Source organism: Pseudophryne corroboree, chromosome 6 (assembly GCF_028390025.1).
Source record: "Pseudophryne corroboree isolate aPseCor3 chromosome 6, aPseCor3.hap2, whole genome shotgun sequence".
NCBI lineage: Eukaryota > Metazoa > Chordata > Amphibia > Anura > Myobatrachidae > Pseudophryne > Pseudophryne corroboree.
The window spans coordinates 593,547,271-593,565,937 of NC_086449.1; the positions used below are offsets into that span (position 1 = coordinate 593,547,271).

At 42.3% G+C, this 18,667-nt stretch overlaps 1 long non-coding RNA gene across 1 annotated transcript in view; it reads right to left on the reverse strand.

Moving 5' to 3' along the window:
* Window positions 1–1,000, reverse strand: part of LOC134935479 (uncharacterized) — a 41,814-nt gene extending 40,814 nt beyond the window's left edge. Inside the window, exons 1-2 of the long non-coding RNA XR_010180172.1 lie at window positions 883–1,000; window positions 64–174 (exon numbers count right to left, since the gene is read on the reverse strand). This is a non-coding gene — a long non-coding RNA (uncharacterized LOC134935479). The remainder of the gene's footprint in view (window positions 1–63; window positions 175–882) is intronic.
* Window positions 1,001–18,667: the final 17,667 nt, after the last annotated feature.

Sequence of the window (18,667 nt, forward strand, 5' to 3'; positions counted from 1 at the left end):
TCTTCCCTTCTTGTGTGTCTCCACCACTTCCAGGTCTCCCAGCAAGATTACTAAAGTATATACCGTGCAGCTGAAGTACTCTATCAACGACTTCACATGTCTTCTTTAAAGATTGGCACGATCAATGTGGGAGGCTTCAACTCTCCAGCAAAGCGGCGTGAGGTATTGGTTTATCTAAATAAACAGAAATTAGATATAGTGTTTATCCAAGAATCTCACCTCACAGCAAAGGAAACTGACAAATTGCAGATGCTCAATTGGCGGATCCTAGCCTCCTCTCCTTTTAATTCTAAATCTAGGGGAGTTGTTATACTGATTTCTAAAACTCTCCCATTAGAAGTTTTATCCACTGAAATAGATCCAGAGGGTAGGTTCGTCATAGTCTTGGCTAAAATATACTCCACCACTTACACTTTATGTTCTCTATACGCTCCTAATTCCAACCCCAAACCTTTCCTTCACACTTTAATTCAGAAGTTATTACCCTATGCCTCCTCTAATATCGTTTTAGGAGGTGATTTTAATTAATATCTCACCCCTATCTAGACAAATCCCACTATAAGAAATCTCTCCAGCCTTTACCTAAATTAGGTATACCCTCCTTTCTATCTATGCTTCAGCTGGTTGATGTATGAAGAGCTCTTAACCCTACTGAACGTGAATACACTTGTTTATCCTCCGCTCACAATACCCTATCCCATATAGACTATATCACTTTATCTAATACCCTCTTTACCCATGTCACAGACTCTGGTATTGAGCCAATAATAGTGTCAGATCATGCTCTGGTATGGCTAACATTAAAAACTCAAAATGAAATTTCCACACGCAGAACATGGAGATTCCCAGCACAACTGAATAATTCACCTAAATTTAACTCACACTTAATCAAAGCTTGGGAAGATTACCATGAGCACAACAAACACTTTCTTGCCTCAGATCCATCGCTTTATTGGATGTCTGCGAAAGCAGTTCTTAGAGGTTCCATCATGTCATACGAATCCCAGGAAAAGAAACGAAATTCTGAATCATATATATCTCTCCAACAAACACTTTCCAATGCCTATTCTTCATATAGCTTAACCCTTCCACCACCAATAAATCCATATACTTAGCAGCTAAAGTAAAGTTTGATGAATTACTACAATCACTATCAGATAAGTATCAATTCTCATCTAATTTTCGTTTTCACAGATATGGAAATAAGACCAGCAAACTTTTAACTAATATTCTAAATGGTACCAGACCCCCAATGAGAGTCCACCCATTACTCCTTCCTGACGGAACACACACTTCCTCGAATAAACAGATAACCCAAATAATGAGAGATTTTTTTTGCTGATATCTATGCCTCTAACCAGCCCACCCTTTCCTCTAATCCTTCTGACATGTCTTTTGATACATCTACCCTTATCTCCTCCTCTTCCTTAGCTATTTCTCAAACAATGTGGCATGAGTTGCCATACCCTCAAGTTCCTCAAGACCTAATCCCATCACTAATTCAGCCAATTACTGTCGAAGAAGTTAGAAAGGCTATCAAGTCCTTAAAGCCAGCAAAAACGCCTGGTCCTGATGGATTCTGCTGGGATTTTTATAAACTATTTATCGAACGTCTCAGCCCAATATTAACATCATTTTACAACTATATTCTATCTAATGGTTCTCTTCCTTTATACTTCAATTCAGCAATAATTAAATTACTACCAAAGCCAGGAAAAGACCCCGCTCTCCCAGGATCATATAGACCCATCTCATTATTAAATTGTGATTACAAACTTCTCACAAAAATTCTTGCAACTAGGTTAAATCCACTCTTTCCCGCAGTGGTCCATCCAGATCAGACAGGATTCATTAAAGGCAGGCATTCAGTCACGAACATTCGCAAGGTTCTGGCTGCAGTCCAGGCTGAAAGGAAGGGAACAGATGAGTCCGGTGGAAAAATCATCCTTTCCATAGACGCCAAGAAGGCTTTTGATCTAGTACATTGGACGCATCTGTTCCTTACATTAGAACGCTTTGGATTTCCTCCCACCTTCATCGCTTTCCTTAAGACAATCTATTCCTTACCATCTTCCCAAATAGCCTGTAATGGGTTCCTTTCTCCTCCATTCCCAATACAGAAAGGAACACGACAGGGTTGTCCCCTTTCACCCCTTCTATTCGCCCTGGCAATCGAACCCCTTGCAATCGCCCTCCGCTTAGCCACACAATTTTCGGGTATACGTATTTTCTCCTCAGAGTTAAAAGTTTCGTTATTTGCGGATGACATGATCCTCTTTATCTCTAATCCGATAAAATCCCTCCCAGTAATACTGGACATCATTGCCTCTTTCAGTCCCATCTCAGGATATAAAATTAATATATCCAAGTCAGTAATCTTGCCCATCCATTCTTTATCCCCCAAGCTTAGTTCCCATTCTGTCTTGACCCAGTTTCATATTCAACCCTCACAAGTCACATATCTAGGAGTCCAAATAACTAACAACCCATCGACACTTTACTCAGCTAATTTTACCCCTCTTCTCTCTAAAATCTTTTCTCAACTAGAGTCATGGTCTAAACTTCCGTTATCTTTATTTGGTAGAGCAGCAGTCTTAAAAAGCGTTATCTTTCCTAAAATCTACTATTTCTTACAAATGTTGCCGTGTCTTCTTACTAAACATGATATGCGCAATCTGGAAAAAGCTATCTCCACCTTCCTATGGAATGGTTAGAGATCGAGATTAGCCTTAAAAAAAACTCTATAAATCAAAAACCTCAGGTGGCCTAAATCTCCCAAATTTTTCTTTATATGCTCTCACCACCCATTTCCGTTATATTGCTGATTGGCTCATGGAAACATCTACCCACACAGATAAAACCCTAGAACAACATATTTTCTATCCATTCTCTCCCGGAGCGCTTCTCCATACACCAACCAGTCTCATACCTAAGCATATTTTACATCATATTTTATTTCGAGATACCTATAATAGCTGGATTAAAATAAATAAAACCCTTTAATCCTCATATACCAGATTCTCATTCATTCCACTCTGGGGTAACCCTAACTTCGCACCGTCCATCTCTAACTCTACTTTTCACCAGTGGTCCGAGAAAGGTCTTAACCTAGCCACAAAATTATTTGACCCAGGAGGATTTGTTCTACCTTTCTCCTCCCTCAAAGACTCCTATAATCTTCCTAACTCCCATTTTTATTTATATTTACAAGCACGACACTTTGCCCAATCTGTAAAACCAAATAACTCAAGGCACACTCTAACCCACCCTCTGGACACATTTCTCAACTCCCTCTCCAAGCATGCCTTTAAATCCAAATCACTCTATCTTATTCTTACAACACCCCAAAAAGATAATTATCTCGACGCACTAACCCGTGCCTGGAGTGCTGATATTCCAGTTCCTGCTCAAAGAAAACATATATCAAACTTAGAATCTGGCATATGCCCTAAATGTTCTATGACTAATGCAAAATTTTTCCACTCCTTCTGGGCCTGTGCAAAAATTTTGAAATACTGGCGTAAAGTTCTAGCTTTCCTTAACTCTTCTATTCAAGTGAAACTAGAGTTGAATCCTCTAGCTTGTTTATGTCTAAATTTAGAGGGTTGGAGCCTTCCCACAAAAGATCGCAATCTCTCTCCTTTTCTTATTATCACTTTAACTATGGCAAAGAAACTAATCCGAATACACTGGATTGAGAAATCCTCTCCATCCATCCAAGAACTGAAGCATAAACTCTTACAACTGATCTATTTTGACAAGAGAGCCCTTTCTCTCAATTCAAATAGTCAAGTCAATAAATTTACACAAAAATGGGGAAGATACATCTCCTCTCTTGATGATGAGACTAAAAAAGATATTTGGTATAATCTTACTGTTACTCCTGACAATCCACAACTATAGTCTCACCTACTCTTTTGATTGTTGTGCACATATATGCTTGTTAAAGCAACATGACCTTCTATTCCTCTCCCTTCTCCCCTACCATACCCCCTTCACTGTCTTCGTCTTTTCCCTTTTGGTTTTATTTTCTCTTGTTTTCTGTTTATGACTTTTATTGAACTCACCTACCCATGTTACTTCATTAATGTATAACTCAAATAGTTCCGATTACTATGGCATTGTACAAATACCTATATATTTGTTTGAAATGTTTACTTCTTGTATAACTTTGTGAATGTTCACTTTGCAACGTCATTATACATCTGTCCACATGGACAATTTTGTTTATAGCTCTCTCTTGATGTATTATATAATGCCTATAAGTGTTAAAATGAATAAAAACTTTAAACCAAAAGTTGTTTCTCTCTCTGATTTATACTGTAGTATAGATTAAGTTTCTAAAATAGCAGTCATTTTCTTGTAACTAAGGGAAAGTAAGTTAACAAAAACTATTAAATCAAAATGTCTAATGCTCCAATTTGACAGTGCAGCTGATAAAAGTTGCCCTTAATGCTATATACTTCTCATTGGACTTTAACTGTACTATTAAATAATTGTTTCCAGTCTTTTGAGCTAGGATAATATTACATATCAGTCATTACATTTCTTTCCAATTCCTGAAGCTGATATGCGGCCTATGCAATTATATCCTGGCAAAGCTTATTGTTCATTTCCAAAACTTTTCTTTTGTTATAGCCTGCTTGAATCTGTCTTAAACAGCATTGGAATGAATGTAATATTGCTGTACTCACCTCTTTAGTGTTAATCTCTTATATAAGAAATGTATGCAGTATTGTTAGATGAGTTAATGAGCTTTTTTAGTTAGAATTCCTGGTCTTTCTGTGGATGGCAAATATCTCTCCCTCTCTCCTTAAATTTCAATAGTGATGCAACTTTTGCTTTTAGTTACTATTGACCTGACACAGTTCCTTCCTTTCACTGCATACTGCCTGTGGCTCTTATGCTGACTCTGCTAGCAGTTTGGGATATAATAACATGACAGCAGCAACTGTTTATAGCCTCCTGTCAGTGTATAGCAGGGGCATTTCTACAGAGGAGGGGGCCCGTGTGCACCTCCGGGTGGGCCCCCTCCTCTGAACGGCGCTGTAGACTCCGGCAATGTGCCGGAGTCTACTGCGCATGCGCAGGTCTCCGGAAACATGGCGCCCACCATGATTTGGAGAGCAATTTGGCTACCGCGCATGTGCGGCAGACATTTTGGCAGCGATTTCCGCCACGGACGCTGCGCTCGCCATTGGACTCCGGTTAGGTAAGTATTGAAATGGGTGCAATGTGTGCGGTATGGGTTCCCCCTGGACCCAGGGGCCCGTGTGCTCCACACACATTGCACCCATTATAGAAACGCCAATGGTGTATAGTGTTCACCTGTGGGCTATAGTTTTGCAGTCTTTGTGGAGGTACATAGTGGATTACTTGATGAAAGTCTTGTCCCTATTCTCCATCTGACATGTAGAGGTGTAGTGCTACTATACAGACCTACTGCTGTTGGCTGCTTCTCTTGCCTGTCACTTTAGCACCACTGCTCTGTAGCTAGGCTCTGCTCTCTGCCGCTGACAGGAATCAGTCACACAGGTTTTACTGCAGATTCTCTCTTTCACAGCTTCCCTCAGTGACTTCCCTCTGTTGTGCCTGGCTGAATGTTTGTCTTTTTAGTCAGTGTATACAGAGACCTGCATTCTGACAGGGAGATCCAGCTGTAATGTCAGACTGTACCTCAGGTGCTTTGTCTAGCCAGGGACTCACTCCCCCAACTGCCAGGCACTATATGACTCCCTTAACAGAAGTGCAGGGCTGATATTTATACTGTAGAGGCTAAAGCCCAGGATCTTTCCCGCTCTTTTAAGAGGAGCCCAACTTGGTCAGTCAGAGCTGTGTGGACACTCTGGGCTGACACTCCTGCTGCTAATGAATAAGTCCACGACACCCACCCGTATACTCATATAATGAGCATATAATATGTGATAAACACTTTTTATCATAAAATCTTTAGCATACCTAAACAAACAAACAAACAAAAAACAAACAAACAAACAAACAAACAAACAAACAAACAAACCCTACCAGGTCAGCCATGACAACATGTCACAATACATATATATCCATATCAGATTTAACATTATACATAAATGCCTAAAATAGTTATTTTAACTAGTGGTTACACACACATATATATATATATATATATATATATTAGTCCATAGCAGCCGGCACTCCAAACAATTAAACAGCAATACGTCCCGTGCCAGTGAAAAAACAGCGTACACCCCTTCACAACTCACGGCACTGGAGACAATTTTCAAATGCAGTAAACAGCTTGTATTTTAGGTAGACGCACGTTTCAGAGCTACTGCTCCGTCCTCAGTACCATACAAGTACCATACCAGGGCAAGGGAGATACACCTAATGTCCATCGCAAGGCTCCAGGCTGTTATAGATGCCCGAAATGTACCACATGTCGTTACATGGTGGTGTGTAAAGATTTTAAACACCCACACAATAATGATAAAAAGTATGACATCAGATATGTAATTTCATGTAACACTTCTTTCGTGGTATATGTTATAGTTTGTCCTTGTGGCCTTTATTACATAGGCCAGACAGTACGGAAGCTGAGCGAAAGGATGGCAGCCCATCGGTCAGCCATCAAGTTGACACTTGAGGGTAAGACAGTGGACCAACCGGTGGCGCACCACTTCAAACAAGCAGGTCATAAATTATGTGATTTAAGCTACTTTGGCATTGACCATGTTCCACTCACATTACGCGGAGGGGACAGGTCTAAATGCTTGCTGGAAAAAGAATCTAGGTGGATTATGAGACTAAATACGTTTACTCCTTTTGGTCTTAATGACAAAATTAACTGGAATGTCATGTAGATTGGGTTGCTGTGGGTACAACACAGTATCACTGAGGGATGACACGCCCCGTGTGTAGGATACACTGGGGGATGTCGCTCCCAGTGAGGGGGACCTACTTTGTATTAGCGCGGTTATATCCAGCCAGTAGATATATATGTACTTATAGCGATCCTTAATTAGTAGTGGGATTATGTTCCTGGGTATGATATGTATGTTTTATGTGATGTTTATTGTCTATGTTTTTTCTTTATAGTGTCTGTATCATGTGTTGTTTTTTGTTTAGGTCCCTGTCAGGCTTATGCAGCAGACCCCGGGGGAACCAGTTCCGGAGCTGCAATATCAGATACGTCCCGTTCTACAGTCCGTGGGGCAGGTGACGCGCAAGCTTAGCGTTGCCTGGCAACATGAGGCCTGAGAGCGGAAGCGGAAGTGAGAGCAGCGGTCGAGAACGGGAACCAGGAGGACGGCGGCTGTGCCTGGCGGGACCTGTACAGGTATTTAAATGTGTGTATTGTTTATTGTGTTTTATCTTGTATGGTACTGAGGACGGAGCAGTAGCTCTGAAACGTGCGTCTACCTAAAATACAAGCTGTTTACTGCATTTGAAAATTGTCTCCAGTGCCGTGAGTTGTGAAGGGGTATATATATATATATATATATATATATATGTGTGTAATGATCCGGCACTCTCTGATATTGGGAATGACTTGGTCCGGTGCCCTTACTTATCCTTCATGTGCTGGACGGTGATTATAATCAATGGACGTACGGCACTCAAGACTCTGGTGATCAGGTAAAGCAGGAGCCCCTTATAGCTTTCAACGTTTCAAATTATTAATTTTCCTCAGGACATACAAACATACATGAAAGAGCACTCACCTTATAACCCCCACCACTGTGCACGATGCGCGAGCCGGAGCAGGGGACCGCCTCCCGCCGTGATCCGTCGGGCGGCAATCTCCCGTCAGCTGTGGCGCGGTCTAGTGACGTCATTGCGTATGCCGCGATGCACGTCCAGTGTCACATTGCCATGGAAACAAGCTGCAAACAATAACAATGGTTACATGCTTCCTACTAACTGCATAGCAATTAAGTTAATAGCGGAACATATATATTTGTACATATATTAGATAGAACATGTGTACAAAGTTTCACAATTTCTGGACTATTATTTTCAGCCGGTCATTCAAACACAATCGACCTACTTAAAAGATACCACTAGCCTAATCAATAAATGAAATGCATTATCCAGATTACCTATTGATTGTCTACTATGCACTTTAGATGTGGTGAGCCTCTACACCAATATCCCTCATGGGAGAGGTGTAGAGGCAGCCAGGAGACTTTTATCTAGTTCTCCTCAATATAACGGTCCAGATGTAATGTTTTTTATTGAGTTGTTACAATTAACTTTGGTCAAGAATTACTTCTTATTTGACAATAAATGGTTTGAGCAATGTCAGGGCTGTGCTATGGGAAGTTGTGTTTCCCCAGCATTCGCCAATTGTTTATGTTTGAGGTGGAGAAAGACATTTTCTTTTCAGATAGATAGGTGTCAAATAACATCATCTTTTTTGTAAGATACAAAGATGATTTATTTTTGATTTGGCAGAGCACGGAAATAGCTGTACACCAACTGTTAGAAAAGATCAACATAGTTGATGAGAACATAAAATTTACGGCTAATGTGAGTAACATAAAGGTAAATTACTTGGATGTTGAAATTTCTGTCAGAGAGGGTTACATACATACGAACTTACACAAAAAAACAACTGATAAAAATACGGTATTACAGGCATCAAGTTTTTATCCTTCAGCAACTAAATACAGTCTACCTTATTCTCAATTACTAAGGATTCACCGTATTTCTGACGATTTGGTTCAAACAGAGGTGGAGATCACCAAGATGGCCCTAGACTTTAAAACTAGGGGTTATGATTGGTCCATGCTAGTGGCTACTAAGGAGAAAGTATTAGGTATGAGCAGGAAGGAGGTTTTACAGTGCTTCCAACCTAAAACTAATGCTATGACACACAAAATTCCCTTTGTACAAAAATACAGCTCCATTAGTAAGGACATTAAGAAAATAACTAAACCAAGTTGGTCAATCATAACCTCTGATAAAGATTTGCCAATGTTAAAAACTGATCAGTTGTTGCCCTCCTACACACGTAACAAAAATCTGAAGGACATGTTGGTCCATAATGATATATCGGGACACAAACCAAAACCTATAACAACATTTTTGTCCAGAAAACAAGGTTGTTATAAATGCGTGGGCTGCACTACGTGCAGCTATATGGAGACAGGCACAGGGTTTTCACATCCCCACACAGGTAAAGTCATTAAAATTGATAAAATACTCACATGTACTAGCACTCATGTTATTTATTTTATCAGGTGCCCCTGTATTATATTGGGAAAACCTCCAGGCAGTTCCGTGAAAGGATGGTGATGCATAGATCGGCCATCAGGGCTGCTCTGGAGGGGGACCCACAAGCACAACCAGTAGCCCATCATTTCAAAACTCACAAACATAATCTAGCTTCCCTCAGGTATAAAATCATTGACCAGCAGCCTGTCAATATCAGAGGTGGTGATAGAAATCTAGTCCTTTTGAGAAGAGAGGCTAAATGGCTTTATCGGCTGAACACCTTAGTCCCAGCAGGACTGAATGAACAGCTAGGTCTTCACTGTTTTTTATAAACTATATCATTATTAAGATATTTATCTATTAGATATTTTTTCTGATTTATGTAATCTCATTGTACCCTTATACTTCTTTTTTTTTAAGAATAGATTTATTGAAGGATAAAGCAGAACACATCCTAACAGAAATACACAAAACATACAAGACATATTAAGGCATTAAGTCTGAAACCGGCAGAGTCATATGAATGAGAGAGACACAGGCTAGACCGGCCAATAACATGTCACATGTGCACTGCTAGATCCAATTTTTCATTTACATTAGCAGAAGAAAAGAGTCCTGAAGCAAAAGGACACAAACATCATAAAACTATAGATTACAAGAGAAGAAGGAAGAAAATGTAGGAAAAGAAAAGGAGACGGCGTGGCTAGAACCGTCAAAAGAGAGAGGAAAAAGAGAGAGACAGAAAACAAGTAAGAAAGAGGGAAAAAAAGGGGGAGGAAGAGAAATGGGATTAACGTGAAGGGAGTGTTAGCCTTAAAGAAGGACATCCAGGGGCCCCATGTTTTATCAAAGGATTTAGAAGAGTGTTTGATAACACTGGTCATAATTTCCATGAGGTGAACTGACCAAACCCTAGCGATAACTGAGGTGATAGTGGGTGGGAGGGGTTGTTTCCAGTCAGCAGCAAGTTGACAAGTGGCTGCTGAAAGGACATATCTAATAAGTTTATTCTGGTGGTAGGTAGCATCTGGGAATGGCAATGGTAGGAGGAAAAATTTAGGATCTAAGGGAAGCGAGATTTGTAGTAGTGATTAGAGAAGGTTCCTAATATCCAACCAGAAAGTGAAGAGCTTGGTGCAACTCCACCAGATGTGAAGAAATTAACCTTCCAACCCGCAGCCTCGCCAACACTGATTAGAGGCATCAGGGAATATTTGAGCTATTCTAGAGGGGAGCAAATACCATCTATAAAGAATCTTATAGACGTTTTCTTTTATTCTGACACATATTGAGCTTGACCTTGCTCCCTCTCCAATAACATCCCAATCTTCATGAGCTAAGGACTCACCCATATCCCGTTCCCAAGCCAACTCAAAAGAGTCCCGCATGTGCATAGAGGGAGATGACAGGTCCGAATATAAGGAGGAAATGAGACCAGATGTGGAGGACTGGCGGAGGGAGAGTGACTCAAAAGAAGTCAGGGGGTGGGAAACAAGACGGTGCTTAATGGTACCATGAAAATTTCGCAACTATAGGTATTGAAAAAAATTCTTTGAAGGGATACCAAATTTAGTTTAAATGCTGGAAAAAGAAGGAAATGTATGGTCATGAAATATATATATGAGGAATCTGACACCCCCGTCTAACCATGTGGAGAATGTCTTGGGATTCAAACCGGGTGGGAAATCCTTAGAATTAAACAAGGGAATGACCGGAACAGGTGGAGGAGACAGACCAAACTTGCGAATGCACAAGTCCCAAATCGATAAGGAGTGGGAAACAATGAGATGGTCACTGACCTTCCTTGGGTGACGGGCCCGAGGGATCAAGAGCAGGGAAGCTGGGGAAAGCAGTCCCAGAGACTCAGCCTCAAGGTGAACCCACACTCTGGGAGAATTAAAATGGTTCCATAAAATACACTGAGTGAGCTGCACAGAGAGATAATAGAGTTTAAAATTAGGAATACCCAGACCCCCTCCCCGAGTTGGCCTTTGGAGAGTGCATAAGCACACCCGAGGCCTTTTTCCTGCCCATATAAACTTAGAAGTATGATACTGAAGAAATTTAAAAACATATGGCGGGATGTGGATAGGGACGTTTTGGAAAAGGTAAAGGAGTTTAGGAAGAACGGTCATTTTCACAGTGTTAATACGGCCAATCCAAGAAATAGGTTGGTGGGACCAGGATTCCAGATCTATTTTAATTTGGGAAAGAAGGCGAGGGAAGTTGGCCTGGAAAAGCTGATGGTATCTCTTGGTCATAAAAACGCCCAGATATTGTAACTTCTGGAGACGCCAATTAAATGGGAAAAGGCTAATTAGGGATGACTTGTCCGTTTGCGACAAGTAAAAATCGAGGACTTCCGTCTTATCTAAATTAATCTTGTACCCAGAGTAGTGGCTATATAAATCCAATTCAGCTAGAACGGGTGGGAGAGAGGAGAGGGGATTGGTGAGTGTCAGTAAGACATCATCAGCGTACAGTGCCAACTTATGTTCTGTGGCACCGACACGGACCCCAGATATTTCAGAATTGGCACGAAGCCTGGCGGCCATGGGCTCAATAACCAGAGCAAAAATCAATGGAGAAAGGGGGCATCCTTGACGCATGCCATTAGAAATATCAAAAAGTGTCGAGGTCAGACCGTTTGCAGAAACTGTAGCCGAAGGTGAGCGGTAAAGGGACGCTATACCCTGCAGAAACTTGCCAGAGAAACCCATCGACCCGAGAACACCAAACATGAATGGCCAAGATATGCGGTCGAAAGCCTTTCGGCATCTAAGGACATAATCAAGGAGGGGATTTTCCCGCTATGAATGGAGTGTATCAGGTCGATGGTTCTCCTGGTATTATCCGGGGCCTGTCTGCCCGGGATTAATCCCACTTGGTCGGGGTGAATCAAAATGGGTAGAAGGGGATTCAGTCTATTAGCTAAGATTTTAGCATATAATTTTAGATCAACGTTGAGAATGGAAATTGGTCTATAGTTAGAACAAAGTGAAAGGTCCTTCCCGGGTTTCGGAATTACAGTTACATTAGCCATGGTTGTAGCGCAGTCAAAGGATGCCCCATCCAATACCTTATTAAAAAATTCTGCCAGGTGGGGAGTAAGGACGTCAATGTATTTTTTAAAATATTGAGCCGAGAAACCGTCTGGGCCAGGGGCAGAAAAGTTTTTAAGGGATTTAATGGCAGCCCGAATTTTGTCTTGTGAAATACTACTATTAAAGTAGGAAAGTTGATCTGGGGATAGTTTAGGAAGGGGAGAGGAAGCCAAGTAAGAGTCCAAGCTGTCAAAACTGAGGGGGATGTGCAGCACTGGCAACAGGGAGGTTGTACAAAAAGGAATAGAATGCTCTAAATTCGTGGACAATTTTGAACGGGTCGTAAGTGGTGGAGTCAGTACAGGGAGACCGAATCTTCTCAATTAAGTTAAGGGAGCGTTTTTTCCTGAGCTTTCTGGCCAGCATAGAATCAGCTTTAGCGGCCTTATCGTAAAAACGCTGTTGGAGTTTCTGAAGAGTGACAGCAGCCCTTTTAGAGAGAAGGGTGTTAAGTTGGCCTTTGACGGACGTAATTTCGGTCAACAGGGTTGGAGTGGGGTTGCTTTTATGACTATCAAGAAGAGAAGCAAGCCGAAGCTCTAAAGAGGTTACTTCTTTGATAGCACGTCTACGCATAGCAGAAGCGGAGCTAATAAGAAGGCCGCGAATGGTAGCCTTATGGGCCTCCCAAATGACACCAGGAGATACATCTGGGGTAGAATTCATCAGAAAATAATCAGAGATAGCCTGTTTAATTGTAGAGAAGGTAGTCGGATACAACAAAAGTGAGTCATCAAGACGCCACCTACGGGGTCGGGTATACTGTCTGAGGAGTTCGAGGAGGGTAAAGACTCCTGCGTGATCAGTCCCGGAAAGGGGGGTAATGCCGGCTTGAGTAGTCGGGGGGGGGGGGGGGGTTAGTGAGTGGGAGAAAAAAATCATGTCAATACGGGAATATATATTATGCGGTGGGGAGTAATGAGTACAGTCATGGGCTGTTGAATTTTTAAGACGCCAAGAGTCATAAAGATTATATTGCTTAAGTAAGGAGGATAAAGTTACTTCGTCTTTGGAGAGAGGAGGCAACCGTTTAAGCGAGGAGGGTGAGGACCTATCAAGGCTCAGGTTAAGGACAACATTAAATCCCCCCGCTATAATGAGATGCCCCTGCGCATGTCGCTCAATGCACTTCAACAGCCTAGAGAAAAAAAGGCCCTGAGCCTGATTCGGTGCGTATACTGAAACAAGAGTGACAGTCTGAGACCGAAGCGAGCCGGACACAATAAGAAATCGACCATCTGGGTCAGAACAGGTAGCAGAGTGCAAGAAAGGAGTCCTAGTATGAATTAGTATTGCAACGCCTCGTTTCTTGCAGTACGCGGAAGCAAAAAAAGTTTGAGAGAATTGCTTCCCCTGCAATTGAGTGTGTGTTTCCGTGAGGTGAGTCTCCTGTAAAAACACTATATCCGCCTTCTCCCTCCGGCAGGCCTCCAGGGTAATTATGCGTTTGTGCAGGGAGTTAAGACCATTGACATTGATGGACAGTAACTTAAGGGTCATGGTGGCAAGGATATAGTCGCTACAAAAGAAAAGCAGATGGGAAAGTGAAAGGGCAAAAACACTGAGTAAATCTACTAGACATAGGACAAAAAGAAGCAAAAGGAGATAAAGAAGGAAAGTAGCCACAAAAAAGGAAAAAACAGAGGAAAGGAGGAAGAAGCCCAATTGGGCGTAAACCCTTAAACCTAGGAACCCTTGTGGGTTCAATGCAATAAGAACAATATAGAAAATAATGTACAGTAAGTACAGGATGCATGGGGGGCGGGACATAGAAAGGTGGGGGATGAGACACCCCAAACAGAGACCTGGGGTCCTAGTAAGAACAGCAGCAGAAGAGAAAGATAAAAAACAGCATATTTGGTGAGCAAACATGTCAACACAGTTATATATAACGACAACAAAAATCTCCACTGGGAGTTGAGATATTGAAAAAAGGATTTAAAGTTCAGGAAGGCATGGACGGGACTAGAAGAAACATAGAACAATCAAAAAATTTAGCTTCATGGCCAGAAGCCCGCGGTCATCCAGGACAATGTCCAGTGGGAGGGCGCAGATGGGAGTGTCCCATAAGCAGAGGTACGAGGTCTGGAATCAACAATCTCATGGAGGAGCAGCATCGCGTCCACGATCCTGACGTCTCATGACAGTGGACCATTCCGCATCAGGGGGGCGGGACCGCTGGGGCTTGGGTGAAACAGGGGGCAGAGACAAAGACTCAGGCAGCAAATCCAGTTTCGCCAGGAGATCCTGGCCTTGGGCTATGGACTTCACAGAATATGAGGAGTTGGCAGCGATTACTTGAAGTTGGAAAGGGAAACCCCAACGGTATCTGATATTGTGTTGACGTAGGAGGCGAGTAATAGGTTGGAGGTCCCTACGCTTCTGGATAGTGGAGGGGGCCAGGTCCTGAAATAGCTGGAGATCCATATCTTGGAAAGTAATGACCTGGGTATCTCTGGTGGCTTGAAGTAATCGTTCCTTAGTACGATAATAGTGCAGCCGGACAATGATGTCACGAGGAGGCTGAGCAGACGAGGGTTTCGCTCTAAGGGCCCAGTGGGCTCTGTCCATCAGATAATCAGTAGGAGACAGGTCAAGGAGAATGTGTTGAAAAATACCACCAAGAAAGGACTGTATTTCAGAAGTAGAAATCATTTCGGCCACATTGCGTATCCTCAGATTATGTCAGCGAGAGCGATTCTCTGCATCCTCTACTTTCTCTTTAAGGGATTCGACCTCACTGTGCAGTCGCGAGAGTTCTTTGTCAAGGGTAATCTGGGAACGGTAGAGACTGTGTGTCTTGGATTCCAGGGTATCCGTCCTGGCGCCAAGGGAAGATAGTTCTGATTTAAAGTCGTTGACAGCCTTAGAAAGTTCTTGCGCAAAGGCTGTTTTTACTCCCTCTAGAAGATTAGTCATGACCGCCTGTATCTGTGGGTCAATTTCAACTTCCGCAGCAGAGGTGATCTGGATAAGGAGCTAGGTTTGGGAGACGGTGGAGTAGGTTTGTTTTTAGGGGCGAAGAAGAGAGCTGAAGGGGCTTGGGGCGCCCGTTTAACTTTAGAGATAGTGAGGATGGAGAAATATATGGAGAGACCAAGAGAGCGGGCCTATAACACTTGAAGGGGTTGAGTAACAGAGAACGTAGAGAAATACACCAATTAAACAGGCTGCTGTAAATCAGATTGACTGTAAATGAAACACAGGATGGGACCCAGGTCCCCGGGCATCATAAAGGTATTCACATGGGGAGAGGAGTTGTTACAGCCCTATAGGTCACCAGGGACAAGGGCCAATAGGAGATCACTGAAATTAAACCAGCAGAGTACTATAGTGTCAGCATGAGATACAGGAGACGACACAGTAGAGGCAACAGTTGATCCACGGGTGCCACGGTAAAGCAGTGGTGCTATGAATGGGAAGGGTAGTTAACGCTGGCAGAGCTGCACCCCAGCAGGGAGCAGAGGGGTCCTGAACAGCATCAAAACCGGAGGGACCATCAGTATTAAGCCCACTTTATAGGAGAGGGTCCAGCAATCAATATGCAGTACAGGGAGGAAGGGGGAAAGCACCAGGAGAGCGATGTCTGCCCTCTAGTACTCACCACCTCCCAGCTGATGGCTCCCAGGTGCAGCAGGTATCTACAGCTAGTGGCAGCTTCAAGGAGCACAAGATGGCCGCAGGAAACAGTAAGTGGGCAGGAGGGGTGTGGAGCGCCGGTCACGGACCCGCCAGCAACCCGGGCTCCGCAGCTGTGCACCCTGCAGTGAGCCAGGCAGCGGCAGGGGCTACCTGCGAGCCGGGGACGGTAGGCACTAACCAGCGGCTGAAACAGCGGAGGATCGCTTCACAGGCAAGGCACGTCTTCTATATCTCTCAGTCCCGACAGGAGTGCGCCGGTCAGCCAGGGAAGGGGACTGCTCACCGCCGGAGAGGGGACATGGCCACTCTGCATCCGCGACGTCCCGCGGTCTGTACCCCCGTGATCTCCTGTACCCTTATACTTCTATAGACTTAAGTTGGTCCTTTCTATGTATAATTTTTTTGTATTCACTTATGGTGACTAATATGTTTTGTGTTCATGTTTCCAAGGTAACCGGCGCTGGGACGGATTCAGGAGCGTAACAGACGTGTGCGGGATGACGTCATCCGGACCCAGCGAGCGGCTAGGCCGGAGACAGTGAGAGGGTACTGGCACCAGATCGGGACAGGGAGCGGGCCACACACATGGCTGGCTACGTCATCCAGATTCGCCTGATTGCCGCACCTGGAGACGCAGGGATGTGAGTGGCAAGGTATAAAAGTATGTTTTGAGTAATGCACACTTTGTCCTGATGAAAGCAGAGCAGGCCCTAACTAATATGATGCCCTAGGCAAGATTTTGGCTGGTGCCCCCTAGCACCACCGCTGGTTCCACCTCTGACCTTGCACCTCTTTCTCATCACCATCACCCCTTATATTTGAAATAGGAACAGTTCGCACATTTGGCGCACAGCCCAGAAAGGGGCATGTTTTTGCTGGCAAGGGGCATGGCCACACAATAGTAACCCCAATTCCAATTATGCCACACAGTACTGCAACTTTATTCACATTTTATCATGTGATAGTGTCCATAATTCATATTACATCCCACAGTAGTATCACTTTACCTTATATACGTTACTCCTCACAGTAGAGCCCCTTATTCACATTACATCACACTGAATTGCTCCTTATTCACATTACACCACACCCTATTGCTCTTTATTCACATTAGATGACACAGTAGTGCCCTTTCTATACGCAACGCCACATAGTAGAGCACATTATACACATAATGCCACACATTAGTAATGCATTTATACACAATTCCACACAGTAATGCCGCTTACACATATGAGACACATTAATGTCCTTATAAACATAATGCACCTTTTTCATTATGACAACCTTTATTAATGCCCTTTTACACATAATGTCTCTTACACATATGCCGCACATTATTAATGCCCTTATACACATAATGACACACATAGTGCCCCCTACACATTTGCTGCACATTATTAGTGCCCCTATACACATAATGACACACATACAGTAGTACTCTGTTACACATATGCCGCACATTATTAATGCCTTTATACACATAATGACACACATAGTGGCCCTTTACACATATGTTGCATATTATTAACGCATTTTTACATGACATACATAATGCTCCTTACATATATTCCGAACACTACTGCACAACCAACCCACCTGCACACAGCACTCATACTGCCGCTAACACTGTGACCTCTGCCTCTACTTGGATACAGTTGTGTCCTCATAAATCTTGCCTCAATGCTAACGTCGGGCACCTTTTTTTATGAAAATGCATCTTATTTGCATTACTATGTGGCTAGGATGCACAAGCAGCTTCTGATGATTAAACTGATATGCGGCATACCTATATACTGTGTGAGACTGTGGCTGTATCTGCATATGAAATGCTACATACAAAATATAGGCATGCCGCATATCATTTTAATCAGCAGAAGCTGCTGATGCCCCTAGGCATATCAAATGCCCTAGGCAATTACCTAGTTTGCCTATACTTAGTATGGCCGGCTCTGGACTAAAGTCAATAAGACTGAAACGTTAACACTGGACAGGGGCGTTTGTCTCTTCATTTCTGTTTGAGTAAAAGTCCTCGTGGAGTGCCGCCGTAACGAAATAGTATATATATATATATATATATATAAATATAAAAAAGATATATCTGTGGAGCGCACTTATTTTGTAGACTAATATAGTTAGATTGAGTTTAACAGATGATTCATAAAGAGAGGATGACCTTACACATGCAAACACCCATATTTAAAACACATATGTCTTTTTATTATAAGAGCAATATAATTTAATTCACATTTACATTAAATTAAATCAATGATGAACATTTCATTTACAATGAACATACAATTGAATATTTCAGCATTATTCGTATAAGATATAATAAAATGAAATGAAATAAAAGAGCTTTCAACCAACGTGTTTCATCACATAGTGACTTCTTCAGGGGTGTTCTTCAGGGTGTAAACAAGAAAATATAAAAAATGTGTATAAATAACAAGGAACATTGATAAAAAGAGGAATATGCATATCGGATTGTGATCGTAATATCAGTGTTTGGACCACTTGATATTATATATATATGACAATAATAATTTTATGATTATAAGAAACTAATCACATACGTTCTTACACAATATTTGGATTCTACTAATTTATAACATCACATACGTCATATTATAATAATGTCTGCTGAATCACTCCATAATTTATAGACCAATCAGTATACTAGTACTTACTTCTAAATAACAGTTCTCTGCTATTTTGCAAGAGCT